General features: G+C 38.6%; 1 protein-coding gene across 1 annotated transcript in view; it reads left to right on the top strand.

Moving 5' to 3' along the window:
* gpsm2l (G protein signaling modulator 2, like) overlaps positions 1-17,670 on the top strand; it is a 56,077-nt gene that overhangs the window by 20,983 nt on the left and 17,424 nt on the right. The window lies entirely within an intron of this gene.

The following is a 17,670-nucleotide window of genomic DNA, read 5'->3' as shown; positions in this document are numbered from 1 at the left end:
TTCTCGGGCTCCCTATCTCCTTATAAAGGCGTTTTTTTACGGTCGCGGTACCACGACCCTGACAACACGGGTTGGATCCCGCGTGAGGAGCGGTGTGTTTATTTATTTATTTTTCCCTTACCGCGTCTGCACAGATCTGATTGACTGAAGAGAGCGTTTGGTGATCTAACCCCGCATGTGATTGGTCTGTGAGTTTACTGTGCCGCACAATTAAATCCTTCTCAGTAGTTTATCGGTTTGGGTCTGTATTGGACAACGTTTGGGTCCGGACCGCCGTCCGCCCATTAGTGACCTCTGTTCTATACAAATGCCCGAATTTCCCTCTTCTGCTGAGAGCTGCTCTCACACTCGCTGCTACTGGGTTGCCAGATCCCTCTTAAAAAGTCCACAAACTGTTTTTTTTTTTCTCCCGCGAGACAGGTTTAAGCTTGACGAGAAATATCGTCATTTAATCATTTAATCTCGCGAAATCTCGTGGCACGATATCTTTACTATATACTATATATATTTACTGTGGAATATCTGCGATAGCTGACAAAAATATATCAGTGGTGACTAGGGGTGGGAATGTCTTAATTATGATTTAATACAAAGCGATTATTGATGCATCTTTTTTTTCTATACAGGATTTTTTTCCTTGTTGCATTTCCTCATTGACTGCTTGGTACGTTTAAAGTAATGTATCCCTAAAGTAATGATCCCTAATTGATCCTGCTATTTAATAGGCTCTTTGAAACTATTTCTATTTACTTGGGGGAAAAAAGGATATTTATTTCAATGAATCAAGTTATAATAAATACAAAAATCTAGGATTAATGTTGTTGGAGTAAACAAGAAGGTGATTTTAATGTTATGGCTGACCAGACTAATGTATATAAAGAGCTGGTTGTAAATAATGTGTCTGATCTGTTTTGCAAAAGATATAATGGAAAGTTGTACATTTTAATAATGCTTTATATACCCACAGGAAAATTTGTGTGTGTATGTATATGTATATATATATATATCAACATTAATAAGCATTCTATATTTTACATTAAAACAACGTTTAGAAAACTTAAAGTTGAGAGAAAAGTGAAATGTATTGTATAAAATTAAGTGCTTTAGCTGTTACATAAGTAAAATGAGAAGTAAGACAGAGATTAAAGAGCAGAGATTTAGCTGTTTGAGTCCTAGTGATGAAGGAGCTGCTTCAGCTCGTGGAGCTCCTCCACTCAAACATCTAAATTTGTGCTTTTTGCTCTCTGTCTCAGAACTCCCACAGTAGAAGTCGCCTCGTATTCCGAAAGATATAACAGCATATCTGAGCAGGACGCACTGAGAGCACTAGAAAAAATAACAGACGTTCTCTGGACTGAACACTTTATGCCGGTGGGGTTTGTTGATCATCTTGAGTCTCTGTTATGTATCCCGGATGCATCATTATGTTTTTAGATTTAGATAATTTCTTGTAATTTGCGACTCAATTCAGAATCATCCCACTCTTATTGCTGACAGATCTTTCTGAAACAATATTTAAATACGTTTCCCTACTGAGTATAGTGACTTATTTTAAATGTACTGCAAGTGTACTGGATTAAAATAATCTACTGTAGATGCAGTAAGATTTATCACAAAACAATAAAATGATAAAATCTCATCATGTTGCCCATGTTAAATAGACACTTATTTCCCAAATTGACTGAACATCACTTCATCCCAGCTCCAGCCAGCTGAACTGAAAGTTGGCCTAAATGGTTCATAATCCAGTTTAGAGGTGAGGTATATAACAAGCAGTGCTGGGAATACAATATGGCCAAAATGTATTTTCTACTTTTAAAGTTCTTAATTTAATTTATTTATATGATACAATATAATTCCAGTATCGAAATGAACAGTAAAAAAAAAGCCACCCCCTGTACATAATCACACACTGGCACTGGCAGGCTATGGAAACCTAAACTGTTCTGTTGTTTTAACTGAAGTGAACTGACAGCAGCGTCCTGTAATGAACATCAGTCACAACAACACTAGACCTTTTTTTATAGGTTGATGTTCTTGTATTAATCTAAAAAGTTAGAGTTAATAGGAGATGGTTACACATGCCAGAGGTGATTTATGAGATTCTAAGCTTCTCAAATGTCTTAAAGATTAACTACACAACATTTTTGTACATTAATAGATGAATATGCTCTGTAAAACTAAAATATACCAGCCGTGCTCAAAATGTAATGCAGATATGAACAGAATTAAGCAACTTAACCATATGTTGATCAAATGTTCACCTAGTAAAGTAAAAAAAACTTGTTTATTATATTATTTAGCATACATCTATTTATTAGTACGATCTGGACTAAGGACTTTTATTATGAAGTGTACAATGGCAGGTCAGCCTCAAAGCAGTTTGATATGTATGTGTATGATGTCTGTACATTACTCTGGTCTTCAGTTATGAAGATCGGCACACAGGCTTAGTGCAGCCCTCAGGCAGGTTCTGAGTTTAAATAAAAAAAAAAATGTGTTACATATTTTTTTAGTTATTGCCCAACCCCAACATCAATATATGTATTATATGTTATATTATATTACATTCATGAATAACATGCATCACACAACATAATCCACGTTTCTAACTCTAGTATATCCTGCATTTAGACACTTCCTGTAGTCCTGGGCCTTTGTCAGTGCTTGCTGTCTTCCTGGAGTGTTGTCTTATCTCATGCCTCATCCTTTCCCAGCATTGCTCACAGGCTTTCCCAGTAGCTGGAGCTGCATGGAAGAACCAGTCAGAAATTTGGACACACCTCTTCCCATTCAATGCGTTTTCTTTCTTTTTACATTGTTAATGTAATACTGAAGACATTAAAGCTATAGAGGAACACATGCAGAATTATTCTGTAAACAAAAAGTATGTTTTAGATTTTAGATTCTTCTAAGTAGCCTTATTTAGATTTGATCTCAGATCTGCACACTCTTGCTATTTTAATCTTAAATGTCACCTGGAATAATTGTTTCAGCGCCTTGAAGGAGTTCCTGGAGGTGCTGAACAATAGTTCCTGCTTTTTCTTCACACTTCTAATTTCTTTAATATAAGTCTACAATGTAGAAAATAAATTAAATAAATAAATAAAAACATTGAATGAGAGGTTGTGGCTATTACTGTTAATGTGAGGCATCATTTTGATGACTGCATCAGTATGTTATATAGTATATCTGGTTATGTAATCTGGCAGTATATGAAAACCCTGAGGTTAAATTGGACCAACGTTTCAGCTCCTTATGACTTGAGCTGGGCGATTAATCGATTTTAACGATTAATTCGAATTTACAGTTAAGGACGATGTGTTTTTATGAAAATCGATTTTCTCTGAGTTTTAATTTTTAATTTTCACCACCGACACTCCCCTGTGGGCTCCTGTACTCAGACTGAGTTTAGCCCCGCCCCTCTCTCCCTCCCTCCCGCGCGCACCCCACACAACATACACACACAATATGACTGCGTAGGTTGTGCCCAAAAACTTAGCAACTAGCTCCATGATCTGGAGTAGTTTCAGTTTTGCGGTGTCGGACGTACATGAAACAGGTCCTCGCTGTAAGGTGTGTTTAAACCGATTGCTTCTAAACGAAGCAGCGCGACCGATTTATTTCTATACCTTAAACAGAAGCGGAGTGGGAAAAGTGCTGCTCCCAAAGGAATGAACGCAGCACTAGCACACCATCCAAAGTAAAACAAGCAACTGTCCCTAAAACATCTTCCAACTGTGTACCAGGTTCTGTATGATTTTTTGCATTCATGAGAAAAGATCATCTCATTTAATAGAACACTGGCACTTATTTAAAAGCTTTGTTTTGCAATTCCAGCCCAATGGGGAAAATTCTTTGCTTAATAGCATATTAAATTGTACTTGTTTTCTATTTTGTAAGTTTTATTAAAAAGGGCACCATTTAATTTTTTTCTATTTGTTTTTTGATGGTGGGTTTATTTATTTATTTTTTAAGTTTGAGGGTGCATTGTGTCAGTACCTAAACTTGTACCTTTGCTTGTTTCTGGTTGCACTTTAACCACAAAGGGGACAAGTGAAAACTAAATAAATTAAAAACTAGTTTTTAACACTTTCTTTATCATCTTTAATTTGATTTTTAGTGGGGGAAAAAATCGATTTCATTCGAAAATCGGATTAAAAAAAAAAATCGAAGATTATTTTTTTTGGGCCATATCGCCCAGCTCTTACTTATGACTCAACCTGTACTATTTCTTCGGAGCTTAGAGTTTCAGTACTTGAAGGAGATGATTAGTGTGATTATTTACATTAATTTGATGATATGATAACTTCCAACCATTAATCATTTACTTAGGTAATCAAATAAAGGGAAATCTCTGGCTTTATATTACAGTAAAAATCTGCTTTTTACTTTTTACTTATCTTATAAAAGCATGTGACAAACCTCTTCATAAACTGGCAAATATGGATCTTCTAATAGTTTGTGGTTTCTAATAGCAGAATGTTGCCTTTCTTACACATTTTTAACATTGCTGCAAAAATAGACATGAGCTTTCTATGTTTAACAAGTGTCTTGTCGTATCCACTTACATTTACGTGTATGCAATCGAGAAAACTGAAGGAAATCTGTCTGTACACATGCACTGAGAAATACAATTTCTAAGCAAAAATCCAGCTCTCTTTATCAGATTTCCTAAGACGATCTAAAGGCGTTTTCACACCAGTAGTATTTGGTCCGGTTAAAATGAACACTCGTTTGTTTTTACCTTTAGTGCAGTTCGTTTGAGCAGGTGTGAAAACACTAATCACATGAGTGTGGATGGAGGTGGTCTCGGTCGGGTCCCAAACGAACTCTGGAGCTGTTCACTTATGGTGAGAATATGATCTGGTCTTAATCTGACCCAGCTATTAAATATACTCATTTTATTTGAGCTAAACTGCTGATAAGGTGCAGTTTAATCTGATATGTTAGTCAGATAATGTTAATTACCAAAGCTATGAGCAAACGCTGTGTCTGGTTAATGCACACACTGTCTCTGCTGAGTTCACTACTCAGATCAATCCTCGTTCACTCACACTGTTTTTGTCAAAGGACGGGAATTTGTCTGTAAACAGATGCCATGTTGAGTGTAACGAGAACTCCCACTCAACCAGTTTAGTTCAACCGATAGCTTGTCTTTTCATGTATAACATCTCTCGGGGGGGCGATAGAGAGCGGCGCCATGTGAGGACGCGTTTTTGCTGGGCTCCCCACTGGAACTGTCATTTTACATTTGATGTAGCTACTTCAGCTTTCAAGCTTTTTAAAATACTCGCACATAAAGTGAAGTGCTTGTGCCAAGTTGGATATTTTGAGTGAAACAAGCGTGGGACACACGGAAAAGCCTAGAAAATGCCGGATACGCGTGCTAACTCCAAAGCTAACCCGGAGGCTAATGCTACAGCTGACCGGAGGATTGAACAGGACGCCATCCTCAAAGCCATAGCCGAGCTGAGGACTGAACTACTTTCTTCAGCAGAAGCGCAAACTGCCGAATTTCGGAACCAGGTGGAACAGCTAAAGGCAGAGATTAAATTGGCCAACGATAATGCAAACGCAAAAAACGCCGCGCTGGAGAAACGAGTGGTTACCCTAGAGGCCTCGGCAACCGACCATTCTGACCGGGTGGTTTCACTATGCTTGAAGGAAACACTCGGTCTGGAGCGGCTCCCTTTGCTTGACCGTGCACACCGGACTCTGCGCGAGAGGCCAGCCGACGACGGCCCACCGAGAGCCTTCATCATCAGATGCCACTATTTCCGTGAGAGAGAAGAAATTCTAAGGAAAGCTGGCCAGATGAAACAGTTGACTACCAGAGAAGGTGATAGAATCCGCATTCAACCGGACTATACCCAATCAGTCGCTAAACTGAGGGCAGGCTTCGGTGAGGTGAGGAACATGCTACGAGGCTGTGAGGGAGTACGGTATGGGCTGTGGTACCCTGCGGAGCTGAGGATAACGCTGGGGAATGGCGAGTGTTCACGTTTCAAGGATCCGAAACTGGCTAAGGACTTAATTCAGAATTACCTGAAACTCAAACCTTGACTAGGTGTGCGCCTAGTTCTAATTTACATCTGAATCACACCGATATGTTGGATTAGTGCCACCTAGATTTACACCCGTGACAGCGTTTAAACTGGAGTCAACGTTTCAGGTACCTGACTTCTGTACAATTTTAGTTTTGTTTTTCAGCTTTCATTCAATAAGGGTTAATAATAATTTACCAAAGATGGCTGTTCTACTCCTCCATTATTAAGGCGAATCCAGGAGTGGCACTAAATATAATCCATGTTATCACGCAAAGAATGTTCGAGTCACCGACCGGAAAGAGCAGTTTCTGGACTGTACAATCATATAGACCTAGTCAAGTGTGATATACAAGTTGAGTTTAGCTGCGTTATCTTCACCCTGTTATTTACATAGCTCCAGTGTGGCTCAGTTTCACAGGGTAAGCTTTGAAGGTTACGAGTATGTGTTGGGGGGGATACGCAGCCTCTTATTTGGGGAGAGGCCAGCAGGGTGGGTTTTTTTAATTATGTGTATATGTGTTTTTTTTTTGTTTTTTGTTTTTTGGTGTGTTCTTTTCGCAACCCGACAGAGATCTGTCAACGTCCAGTATACACTACAGTTATGATATTAACGAATTGGAACGTTAAAGGACTTAATCACCCAGTTAAAAGGAACAAGGTGTTCTCACAATTATCAAAACTGCAAACTGACATAGCATTTCTGACCGAAACTCACTTGCTCAATAAAGACCACAGTAGACTCAAGAGAGGGGGCTTTCTCCAAATTTTTCATTCTGGACTAAACGCTAAATTTCGGGGCACAGCCATCCTTATTCGTAGAGAGATACAGTTTGTGCAATCTAAGGCCATCTCTGATAAAGATGGTCGTTATATTATTGTTCAAGGATGTCTTCTTAATTTGCCAGTGGTACTTGCATGTGTTTATGGTCCTAATTGGGATAATTCCAGTTTTTTAGCACCCTTTTTTCTTTGCTTCCTGATTTGAATACTCATCAACTGATTCTAGGGGGGGTAAGTCAGCCGAGATCATAAATACCTTTCTTCAGGCGTATGGAGTGGTAGATGCATGGAGATATAGAAATCCAAAATCTAGACAATATTCTTTCTTCTCTGCTGCACACCAGTCATACTCTAGAATAGACTATTTTTTGCTAGACAGAAGGCTCCTCCCTCTTCCGAGGGCATCACAATTTCTGATCATAGCCCAATAACCATGACACTTACTTCTCAGAATATTGAATTTCCACACCACACCTGGCGACTCAATCCACGCCTTCTATCTGAAAAGGACTTTGTTAACTTCATTTCAGCTCAAATCGATTTCTTCCTAGAAATGAATCAGTCACCTGAAACTAGTTTTGGCAACCTCTGGGAAGCAATGAAAGCGTATATACGTGGGCAGATTATATCTTATAACGCCAACGCAAACAAATTACGGCAGGCACGTCTTAAAGAACTGACAGATTTGATTAATGATGTAGATAGCAGAAACTCAGTAGCCCCCTCTGCTGACTTGTATAGGGAAAGAGTGGCATTATTAACAGAGTTTGACATTCTTTCCACTGGTGAAGCTGAAGATCTATATCTCAGATGAGTGTGGGGAGCGGGCTGGTAAATTGCTTTGCCACCAGTTAAGGCAGTCTGCACAGTCGGGTCTTATATCAGAGATTGGCGCACCAGAAGGCATAATTACAGACCAGTTGGGCATTAATAATAAGTTTAAGAAATTCTACGAAGACCTGTACACCTCTGAAAATAGTGATGAGGTACAGTTGGCTGCATTTTTTGATAACCTTGAAATTCCAACCATAGAATCACAAGATAAAGAACATCTCGATCACGACATATCAATAGAGGACATCGATCAGGCTATTAAAAAGATGAAGACTGGGAAAGCCCCTGGACCGGATGGGTTCCCAATTGAGTTTTTTAAAAAATTCTCAACTAAATTAGCCCCTCTGTTACAAGAGGTATATACGGAAGCACTAGAGCGAAAATCTTTGCCACCTACAATGACCACAATCTCAGTCATTCTTAAAAAAGGAAAAGACCCTTTAAAATGTGAGTCATATCGACCGGTGAGCCTGCTCTGTTGCGATTATAAGATCCTAACCAAAGTTTTAGCTAACAGATTGGAATCAGTAATACATACAGTGATACACCCGGACCAGACCGGTTTTATTTTAGGGCGGCAACTCTTTAGTAATTTGCGTAGACTGTTTAATGTATTATACCCATCAAAACCTATACCTACAGCAGAGATTATCCTATCTTTGGATGCACACAAAGCTTTTGATCAGATAGAGTATAAATACCTCTTTACAACTTTGGAAAGGTTTGGATTTGGCCCTAGTTTTTGTTCCTGGATAAAAATATTATATTCTACACCCCAGGCCTCGGTCCGCACAAATAATTATATTTCTCAATACTTCCATATTTACAGGGGTACAAGGCAGGGGTGCCCATTAAGCCAATTAAGCCAATTGTTCAATCTGGCCCTGGAACCACTGGCAGTGGCCCTAAGAGGCGCAAATGAAGTCATAGGAATAGACAGGGGTGGCCAGACACACAAACTATCCCTGTATGCGGACGACCTTATGCTCTATTTGGCCAACCCTGATGTCTCCGTCCCTACAGCACTAGGAATTATATCAAAATTTGGTAAGATCTCGGGCTACAAAATTAACCTTACTAAGAGTGTGCTTTTTCCTATTAACGATCAGGCCCAAAAGATGACGTTTGATGCTTACCAATTAAAGATAACCAAAGACACTTTTAAGTATCTTGGAGTGACAGATATGAGGATCTGTTTGACTATAATTTTAAACCAGCTTTGGAGCAAGCTAAACTAGACTTAGATCGTTGGTCAGTACTTCCTATATCATTAGCAGGCAGGATCAACTCAATCAAGATGACTGTGTTGCTTAGGTTCTTGTTTCTATTTCAGACAATACCGGTTTTTATCCCCAAGTCTTTTTTTTTCGAGAACTAGATAAGTATATATCTGCCTTTATTTGGAATAAAACTATCCCTCGGATAAGAAAGGCATTTTTGGAAAGACGGAAAGAAGATGGAGGCCTAGCACTTCCAAATTTTATACAATACTACTGGGCAGCTAACATTCATAAAATAATATATTGGGTCTCCGATATCTCTGATAGTGATAGACCAGTTTGGGTGGAGATGGAACAATGGTCTGCGTATCCGGTGTCCTTATCATCTTTAGTTTGTGCTCCACTGCCTCTTAGTAAAAAGCACCAAACCAATAATCCTCTGGTGTGTGGTCTCCTTAAAATCTGGTCCCAATTTAGATCCACTTTTAGACTCCGACAAACTTTGCCATCTCTTCCAATCACAGCCAAAGTACTCTTTCCCCCCTCACTTATAGATTCATCATTTAAGCTCTGGGCCAACAAGGGCTTGACACATATAAAGGATCTATTCAAAGATGGTGTGTTTATGTCCTTTGAACAGTTAGCTGGAGAGCACAACATCCCTAGATCACATTTCTTTCGATATTTGCAGATTCGCGATTTTGTTCGAAAGAAATTTCCCTCTTTCCCATCACTTCCACATAAAAGTGTGATAGTTGAATGGTTAGAACGGGATGCAAGTCAAAAGGGAGTGGTGAGTAGACTGTATTATGACATTCAGATGATTGCATCCCCAACACTTGACCACATCAGGGCAGCTTGGAACAAGGATTTTGGTTATGAGCTCTCAGAGGAATTTTGGCAATCGGCTGTGATGAGTATACATTCAACCTCTATATGCATAAGGCACGGATTGCTTCAATTTAAAACATTTCATAGGCTCCACCTCTGTAGGAGCAAACTTGCGAAAATATACCCGGATGTAAATCCAAGCTGTCCTCGATGCAATCAGGCCCCAGCTAACTTGTTTCATATGTTTTGGAAATGCCCAAAGTTGCTAAAATTTTGGTCTTCTATCTTTGTGACATTGTCATATATCTGCAATAGAGAAGTTGACTCTTGCCCAGAAATTGCTATCTTTGGTGTGTCCCCGGATGAGGCGACAGGGTCTTCTGCTCAAGCAGATGCAATAGCATTTACATCTCTACTGGCCAGACGCCTCGTTCTATTAAATTGGAAATCAGCATGCCCTCCCACACACGGTCAATACTTAAATATTCGACCAGAGGATCTGTTCAGAGATTTTATAAGGTGTGGCAGCCATTTTTTTATTATTTCCATCTAGAATTTCCTGCCAAAAGCATGTGAGTACACCTAGATATGATATGGAATTACAATTTTATTATTTGTGTGTAACAATAATAGCAATAATGAAAATAATATTAAGTATGACCTTACTGTAAGGGTTGTTTTTTTTTGTTTGTTTTTTTTTTTGTTTACACTGTTTGTTTTCTGTGAGAATGTCTTGATGAATGTTTAATGTTTGCATTTAATATAAAAAGCCAATAAAAATATTTGAATATATGTATAACATCTCTCTAAAGGTGGAGTGCGTAAATGTATTGCTTTATTAACATTATTTAGAGAAACATGAATACATAATATATAGAGCCTTCATGAATGAGCAACCTTTAAATACGGCAGAAATCTAAATTGCATGAGTGAACGCAGCCAACGTTGCGTACAAATGTCTATTGAGTGAAGTGTGATACATGTAAAATTAATATAATAACGATAATATAAGTAGTATACTGTGTGTAATCTTTATGTACTTTGTGTAATTGGAATTGACCACAGTCAGCAGGTGTTCAGAGAGGACGCAGGCATCCTGTACCGCTGTGACTGGTTAAGCCAGGCTTACCGTTGACCCGCTGTTAGATGTACACAACCTGAAGTTACCTGCTGCAAAACATCAACACAACTAGTCTCCTCTCCTCGTGGCTCAGTGATGAGGAGGACAGAACGCAGTGTGGTTTAGCTGGATCAGGTGTTTGCTCTTTTCTTCGGGGATCTCTCAGTAGGAGTCCTGCGCAGCGTTTGGCGGAGGCTGGTGGTGAGGTCTGTCCGATCAGTCCTGTAATGGGCCGAAGGAGCTGGGTCTTATGGTTTGTCCCGAGGATAAGGGCGGGGCACATGCGCTGCTGTAGAGGAGAGAACGTGTTGAAAAAGAGTGTGATGTCTCTGCTCAGGAAGTGTTTCGGGAGTCCAAAAAAGAAGAAGAATAAGAGGTAGGGTATGACTTCTTGTGTGGGGTTCTGTTTGTAGGCCTTATAAAAGACCTATGATTGAAGGCTTTATGTTCTGCGCCCTGTAATGCCATATGCTTGAGGTTTTAGTGGCCGATAAGCTGAGAAACTCCCACTTCAATTTGTTGTAGCCGGCAAGTAGAGCTGGGCAATATGAAGGCATTTTGCACATCTTTTCTTATTGTACTTTTTTTTTTTTTTTTTTTTTGGTTTTATTTGTTAATTAGTACGTGATTATTTCTGTCATGCCATCATTTGCAGTAAAACACCAGAAACAGCTGAACAGAGGATTCAAATGCCCAGAAGTTGTTTAAACCTAGAAAGTACTGATATGTACTAAGTAAATATGTAATCTGTTGTGTTTTGGCACCTTTGGAGACACAAACCATGTTGAGTGTGAACTATGTGTGTGAGCTCCTTCAGCACTTTGTGTATTGAAATGAGTTTTTGATATGTCGATTACATTGACTCATCACTTCAGCCCTATGCCACTATACATTTCATCACAGAGAGTATAAACAAAAATCCAGTTTATTTGGGAATCTGAATACAAATTATTATATTTTGCACAAAGAGTAATTAAATACCAGTTTATATGAATCTGCTACTGATGATTCCGTTGACTGCATGTCATAACATAACTGCTGTGTATTATGAAAATGTCACTTAGTTCTACTGACAGATTATTCTTGTTTGTGAGAATTTCGCAACTTCTACACGTGCAAGGTTCTTGGGAACATCTGCAGGTTCTTTTGAGGTCTTGCTGTGACTTTCCAGGCATGTTTAGGTCAGGGCATTGAGAGGTCCATTGTTCATTAGGTAGTCCATTGTGGATTTTGAGATGTGCTTAGGATCATTGTCGTGGTGTAGAAACCATTGCTTTCCATCCTTTTTTTTTGTCAATACATTTTTAGAATCAGCAATTTGTCGACTATGTTAAATAACTGTTTCAGCTCTAGCTAACAGTTGAAAATGTGTATAAAGCAATCTAATATACCATATTTTACGAACTATAAGGTGCACCGTATTATAAGGTGCACTATTAATGAACGTCTATTTTCTGGTCTATTTTAATACATAAGAAGCACTGGATTATACACTATAGACACATTTTAAGCGACACTAGTAAGAAACAAGGGTGTCTGCATGTTTTTCTTCTAATTCAGCAGGTCTTGCTGATGGGGGTAAATAAGTAAACAAAACTGTAATTGTTAAAAAAAATATATATATATAGATTTTTAATTTACACAGATTTCTCTCCTGAAAACTGTTTATTTGGATAAAGTGTTTCTGTTTACCTACAGTAAGCTTAGATTTCCAATATTTCCAACAGCATGGTTAGCAGCAGCGCTTGCCGTGGTTAGGAGCACTTAGCACTAGTCAATTCCGCCTAACAGAGCTACACTGAGGAACACTGACAGTTCCGGTAAGCCAGGGTGCTATCAGCTAGTGTTTCGTCCCGTTTAGTTTGTTTTAACACGCTAAATGAACAGGCTACAGTCCGATATACTCTGTACTCTGTAAACTCTGTACAGCAAAAGAGTTAGCGCTGTGGTTAGCAGCTAATGCTAATACTAAAAAACTTCACTGATCTCCTGTATAAAGCTGTACTTCAAAAGAGTGGCTTTACTGCTCCTTACTACCTGACCGATACAATTATAATATAAGGTGCACAGGAATATAGATCACACTGTTGATTTTTGGTAAAAATAAAGGATTTTAAGTGTGCCTTTAAAGAGCCAAAACTATGGTACTAATGTAGCTTAAAATGTGGAAAGGTATGTTTTTTCTGTCTGTTTTGTAGGAAGAGCTAAGAGCTATTTAAGTAGTCAACAAACAAATATAGCATGTGACAAACTTTAGTAACAATTTGAATAATTTTATGATTCCAGGAAGTTAATCTTGCTGGGGTCTAATATAAAAGATAAAATATGTTTGTAAATTTGAAGGTAAAAGGAGGGTTAAGATGTGTTTTTTAGATGTGTTTTTTCTTTCTTTTTTTTGCCGAAGGTATAGGATCGGGACTCTGTATTAGCAGATTCTCAAACTCAAATGACTCAAAAAATGATAGACATCCCTAGCTAATTATGAATACTTTAGCTCTATAGTACAATTATAAATGAATATACACTAGCACCGTCTGTAAATGTATCACCCTTTACTCTATACTTGTTACTCCACCCTATTTTGGAGGGAAAATTGCAAATCTGGATCTCTTTTTTGGACCTGGTCATGGTACAACCAAGATTAAACCAAACTAATATCTGAGGCTTAAATAAGACAGGCTCCTCCAAAATCTTCTGTAACCATCAGATATAATTATCTGCAGTCAGATTTTAGGCCTTTTAAGTAATAATAAATGTGGTGCTAATATTTTTCTCTCACAGGTTACTAGCATTACTATTAGGGCTGTGACGATAATTTTATTACCGCAATACCGCGGTTATGGGACGTCACCGCGGTGATGAGCTCATTACCGTCATTACCGCATTTTTTTATGGCTGTCAAATCTGATTGACTGCGTTTTGAGCGGTAGTAAAATGCTCCATATAAGCACAACTGTGGTGAATTCAGTATTAATATGTCAAGTGTAAGTCCTACACTATAGGGCTGTGCAATATATCAAATATATTTTGATCGCGATAGATATTGGTGTCAAACGATCTCAAAATTCATAATATCGAATATAAATTTTTTTGTCATTTATCTGTGCTGCCGCTGCACTGGCGCGGCGGCGAATGGGTTAAGCAAAACGCGGTGCGTGGTACTCATTGAGGTCAGAACAGCTCTGGAGTCTCCTGCTCACTTCGTCTCCATTGAGGCTGCTGAAGAGAGTGAAGATTAGCAGCACTAATATTGGCTCGGAAATGGAAGCTACAGGGCAGGCTCAGTAAGTTGAGAAAAAAGGAAGAAAAAGACTCAGAACAGAAGAGAATCATCTGCAAGTTTTGCCGGAAAGTGGTGTCTGCACCTCTCGCCAACACATCAAACTAATTCACCCACCATAAGGTAAACCATAGAGCCATGTAAGGTGTTCCGTGGTCACATTTTGAGAAAGTAAAATATATTAATTCATTGTCTGGCTGCTGGCTGTTCTGCGTGAGCACCGCGGAGAACGCGCGGCATTGCGCCTCAGTCTTGGTAAAAATAGTAAGGTTGGTTGAAGTGTAGTTCAAACAGCAAAGCAATGATATAAAACTATAACCACCATCTTTACTGAAATGTTGTTATCTGACCAAGTCTGAGGTAAAATGCGCTGCGCCTTGTCTCTTTCACAGCACGCGGAACTGAGTTCAGAACCGCTACAAATATAACCATATAAAACTCAGTTCAGATAAATAAACTTCAGATGAGTAAGGACACGTAAAGTGAAACAAAAATTGTCAAACATAAAGGACAGGTTTCTATTATTTTAAAATGGAACTAATGTCTTTTTTTTGGTCGGTTGTCTCTTGCGAGCCGATTTCTTAACGTCACGACATTTTAATCAACATATTATATGACGCGGGTCCCGTCAGGATATCTTGCGGCACAGACAGAACTGAATTGTTATTGGCGGGAACAGGAGTTTAATCAATCCAGAGGATGTGGGAGCACATTAATAAATAGTTAAGAAAATTGTAATAATCACGCAGTGATTCTCATGCACGCAACAAAAAAACCCTAAGCACAAAAAAGGAGCGGAGAATGGACCGACACGCGCACACACACCGATTTTTTTTTTGTAATGTGGTAAGAAACGTGACCGCACTATTCAGCGCGGTTTTAATAAATATTTTTTTTAATTTTAAGCACTAAATGTAATTTATTACATTTATTTAGGACCGCGGGGCAGGTGCGGCAAAACTGTGTATGTGGCGGGCTGATGCGGGATTAAAAGAAGGATTTTTTTTGCGGAACGGTAACGGGACAAAAAAGAAATGATGTCTGAATTAATTTCCTCCAATCGAATATAATTTAACATGGTTTAAGAATATAAAATAATTTATAAACAAACGAAATATTTAATATTGAGCTAATAGCCCAAGTGCAAAAATACAAAATCTGTAATACTCTGCACTGCACAATTCAAACGAAATAGCCGTAACGCAGCTGCGCTCCTGCCCTGCGATGCAGCCGAAACCTGGTGTGAGGCAGCAGAAATTCTGGGGTGAAAACTACATAACTACACAACATAAGGAGACATAATGCACTCCAAATATTCAGGAGGGAAGTGAAATAAATGATACTGTACAGATATAATCTGTATCTAGTAGATATTTAATGAGAAATAAGAAGAGTGTGAATAAAAAAAAAAACAGACGCCTATCACAGACTTCTTGAGCCTTGAGCCCGAACGGCCCGAGGAAAGGGGTGAGAAATATATTTTTTTCGGGGCCGGGGGTCAGTGGAAAATTTTGCTGTGGATTAATTCGTCTTTTTTTTTAAACGAACATTAGAATATTTGCTACCAATTACTGCCGAATATCCTGAGCTCAAAACCGCTATTCGGGCCAGCCCTAAAATAGATCTATGGATGGAGAAGGGGGAGGCGGACAAGCTCCTCCTTCAAAAAGTCTGCTCGGAAAAAGACAGGTTAGCTGTACAATGACGAATTATACAGGCAGCATATGTTCACTTGTTATGCTGTATTTATGGTTTATGTAGAGGTTGTGTGTAGGCTGTATGGTTTGAAGAATAAAGATTTGTTACCAATAAATTTGTGGTGATTTTTTTTTTTTTTTGGGGGGGGGGGGTGTTTTGGGGTCTCGCGGTTAACCGCAATATCGCGGTGATGCGTCAGTTTTTTACCGCGGTTATAAAAAATCAATACCGCCCCAGCCCTAATTACTATTATTACATTTTGGACCTGGTTTAAAGTCTTCCTTCATATCCCAGTATTGTTCAAATAAAGCTCAAAACATGGACGTTTGTTTTAAACATGTTCTGTTCTGAATGAATTTCCTTATTTCTCTATTAGTAGCAGAAAAAAGAGAAATGTTTAACAGGCCTCTCAGGATTACTTGTAAGCTATGCTAAATGTATGAATGGCATTTACTCTTACGTCACTCTTTATATTTGAGAACATTGTTTTTTGTGAGTACAGAACTGGACCTGCGTGTTACTCCACACCTAGCCTCGGAGATAAAGTAAAATGACGTATAACTTGTAACATGTGTGTGTGTGTGTGTGTGTGTCTACGTACTTATGTAGATAAGCTGTCTCAGTAGACCCGGAGTAATGCTAAGCTCTCAGTAAATCTCACACTGCTGCCTGCATATGATTTAAATCATCATAATCCTCTCACTTTAGTAAGAGAAACCATGAGCTGAGATCTGTTTAGGAAAGCCTTGCGTGGGTATTCTGCACGCAACTCTCTCTCTCTCTCTCTCTCTCTCTCTCTCTGTGTGTGTGAGGAAGTCTGTGAGATAAGGAGATGCCTTCTGAAAAAGAAAGGGAAAGTCTTTGGTAAATAAAGCCCTTTTTTCGGCTTGGCAGCCGGACTCCGGATATGCTGCAAGGCCATGTTTGCATTCTTTCAGGACGCAGTTTTGGACTCTGTCCAATCATTATGTTCTGTTTTTCCTTCCTTTCCTGGATGCCCAGGCTAAACTCATTCCTGGGAAGAATCAATGCTCAGGATGTTCAGTCATTGAAGAATTCAGATGTTATGATGATTCCTTTGGTTCTTATGAATGAGAACTGTAACTTCAGAGCTGCAGTTAAACAGCTGAGAGAGTCCTGACAAGACAACAAAACAAGAATATTTAGCATACTATACATACTGAACACAATGGAATGTGGTCTGTCTGTCTGTCTGTGTGTGGTGAGCACATGCCTGGAGCGGTGTGCAAATGTCACTGTATTACTTTTTAAAACAATTTTGGCCTCAACATCCTTCTACGATTGAACTCTTCGTACTGAGTCTTATTATTTATTAGTGTTTTTAAGTGTTTTCTCTCTCTTTTTCTGTGTCTCCTAGACACACACACACAGTATAAGTAGTTTTTGTTTATTTTCTACAGTGAAGCTTCTTCTAGTAAACTAAACTGATGTGTAAGTAACTGGCTGAATGTGAAGCTTCTGCCAGTAATATAAACTGGTGTGTAGTACTGGGTGGTATGACCAAAAATGTATATCATGGTGTTTTTCAAGATTTTGACGGTTTTATGGTATATCACTGTATTTTTATTTTATCTCCTTTATTTATTTATTTTGCATGACTGGGCTTTTTTAAGGTCTGTGACTTACTTTATTGTTAGGAGTACATATAAAACACTAAGGCTTTAAATTAAGACTTTGATTACTATTGGGTTTACTTTGTCCCATCAAATTACACAAAATATGAAGAAATCAGACTTCATTAGCAGAAAAAAAGCTGAAGAACATAAACAATAGACCTTAAATGGACCTAAAATACTCAATATTTAAGTACCGTATTTTTCGGACTATAAGGCGCAC

This window comes from Astyanax mexicanus, chromosome 13 (genome assembly GCF_023375975.1).
Source record: "Astyanax mexicanus isolate ESR-SI-001 chromosome 13, AstMex3_surface, whole genome shotgun sequence".
Classification (NCBI taxonomy): Eukaryota; Metazoa; Chordata; class Actinopteri; order Characiformes; family Acestrorhamphidae; genus Astyanax; species Astyanax mexicanus.
Note: the sequence above shows the minus strand (reverse complement) of the source record. Positions and strands in the feature narration are given on the sequence as shown.